At 43.4% G+C, this 2,374-nt stretch overlaps 1 long non-coding RNA gene across 1 annotated transcript; it reads right to left on the bottom strand.

Annotated features, from left to right (window-relative positions):
- Window positions 1–223: 223 nt before the first annotated feature.
- On the bottom strand, window positions 224–2,374 carry LOC115948488. The gene is made up of 2 exons (XR_004082316.1): window positions 2,312–2,374; window positions 224–2,047 (listed from the first exon to the last, which is right to left on the bottom strand). It is a non-coding gene; the product is annotated as an uncharacterized LOC115948488 (long non-coding RNA).

Here is a 2,374-nt window from a genome sequence, read left to right as displayed (position 1 = left end):
AACACACACTTGCCTAATTCTTTAGTTTCTTTTTTAGTACAATTCTCTCTGGAATAGTATCACATAAACCATAATATTTTATTTAAAAAGAAAAATAAATTAGCATATATATGCCAGTTTCTCTTCTGCTTTTCTTTAGATCACTAATTCATTTCACTGCAGTCATACTAGCTCTGCAAAAGACTTACTTTGGGCATTAGGTAGAAGTGACAAAAGTAGCTTGTACTCAGGAATGGTAATTCTTTTATTGTTGAAAATATTGAAGTTCTGCTTTATTTTCATGATAGTATAAACAGAGAGTATTTCAAAACTTTTCACCAAATAATACTTTGGGGGTGTTTTACCTAGCTTGAGGGTTTTTTTAATTTGTTTTTTTTCTAAATGCTGACTGAGTCTGTTCTGATTTACATTAACTTTCTGAGCCAGTGATGTCAAAACAGAGTATTTTGAGGTATTACTGTTGTGGGTATTACTTTCATAAGGAACTGTGTTGGAAACAGCAGAAGACTTAAAATAATTGCTATTTACATCACCATTATTTGCTCATGTGCTGAGCCCAAGTCTCCTAACCAGGGCAGTAGCTGCTGGAGCACCTGCTGCGCCTCCCACCCCCAGCCAGCCTGCAGCAGAGGCTGCTGCTCCAGCAGGGGACAGGACAGCTGAGCTGGGCTGTGCTGCCAGGCAGTGCCCAGGGCCACGGATCACAGCTCTGCAGCCTTGCAGTGCCTGCTTGCAGTCTGGCAGCAGGACCAAAGCCAGACCTGGAATCACTTGCTGTTCATTCCTCGCTTATGTAGGCTTCCTCTGAGTCCAGTGGAAATACACTTTCAGTTTTCATGAGAAGTGCAGAGACCCAGAGCTAGGCAGTGGGAAATGGCTGTGTTCATATAGCAGAGCAGTACAGAACTTGAGGGCAATGATCTGTTCCTATACCTAAGAATCTGTTTAATGTAACGTGCACTTGGGCAACTTTTACTTTCAGCTTCAACTGAAAGATGTTTACTGTGCCTGTACACTACCACTTTTCTATCACTGAGTTGGAGAAATGCTCTGATGTGATGTTGCATTCTGAAACAGTTTCATTGTCTTTTTCTGAACAATTTGTTTCTCTCAGGAGCATAAGTAATTTTTTGCCACTGATATGGGGTGTGCCTGTGTGAATATTCTGTGCTGTATGTGCCTTAACCATTCCTCTCCTGGTAACAGAGTACATTTTGCAGTCTTTTGCCTTCAGTTAAAAACAGTTGCCATAATGAATATGAAATTGGATTAGGTATGTGACAGTGTATGCCTGTTATCTTTGCTATCGAGGCATTTACCCATTCATACACACAGTTTTCTAGTAAGTTAAATTCTGAATACTCTATGGAAATACATATCTGTGCTATGTTTAATTCTGCTCTTAGTGCAAAATACCATGCTAGAGATGTTTGGTTCAAAGTGTGATACTTCAGAACCAATATCCTGAATAAGGGTGATCTGGCATATCCTATGCAACCAGGAGCTACTCGTGCCACCACAAATATCGATTTCTAGGAATGGAGTTGGGAAGATGTTCCTTCCTACATGATGTAGCTGTTGACTGTTTTATGTTTGCTCCCGATGTTTTTAGACAGTGAAGAGTCATGCCTGGAGATGACATGTGGGGCACTCAGCTCCTGAGTGGGACTGAGCATAGGCCCAAGGATGTCTGTCCTTCAGAGGTCTTGCTGCTGCTGTACAGTTAAGCCTTGTATACTTATGTTACTGCTGTTTTGTAGCTGAAAGGAGGAAGCTCCATGCTTTCAGTGGCATGAGAACTGCCCAGGAATCCGCCCTAGACCCAAAAGTCACGCTATTTTGAAAAGTCAATCTTCTCCCTGTCACTGAAGCCTTGACTCTAGGGCGTGTTTCCATCCTTCTTCCTTGCACTTTATCTGCAGGGCTCAAGTTGTAAGGTTAAATGGTCTTGTGCTGCTTTAGTGTTTTCTCCAAAAGTTCTGGAGCAGATTTTCGGCTCAGCAAAGCTCCATGCAAGGGAGCAGATACGGCGGGGCTGTGCCTACGACTGACAAAACAAATTTGGGTTATTAGCGGGTTGCTTTGACTCATCGCCCGGAGACTTTAAGAGTGTGAGGAGCTTTCTGTAAGCGAGGCAGGCTGCTGTGGTTTAAAGTCTTGCTCCTGACAGCACGTTAGAAAAACCTCGTTTCTTCTGCTACCAACCTGACGCAGCAAGGCAGCGGTGTGAATCGATAAAGTGCATTATCCAAAAGAAAAAAAAAAAAAAAAAAAGGGCGGAAAACTGGGGGAGGCGGTGAAAGTTACTCACCTGGAACCTTCCGGGAGCGAGGACAGCCATGGGCAGGGCCGCTGCCGGGCCCGCTCCGGCCCG

The sequence above is a fragment of the Geospiza fortis genome, unplaced genomic scaffold (genome assembly GCF_000277835.1).
Source record: "Geospiza fortis unplaced genomic scaffold, GeoFor_1.0 scaffold405, whole genome shotgun sequence".
Taxonomy (NCBI): Eukaryota; Metazoa; Chordata; class Aves; order Passeriformes; family Thraupidae; genus Geospiza; species Geospiza fortis.
Note: the sequence above shows the minus strand (reverse complement) of the source record. Positions and strands in the feature narration are given on the sequence as shown.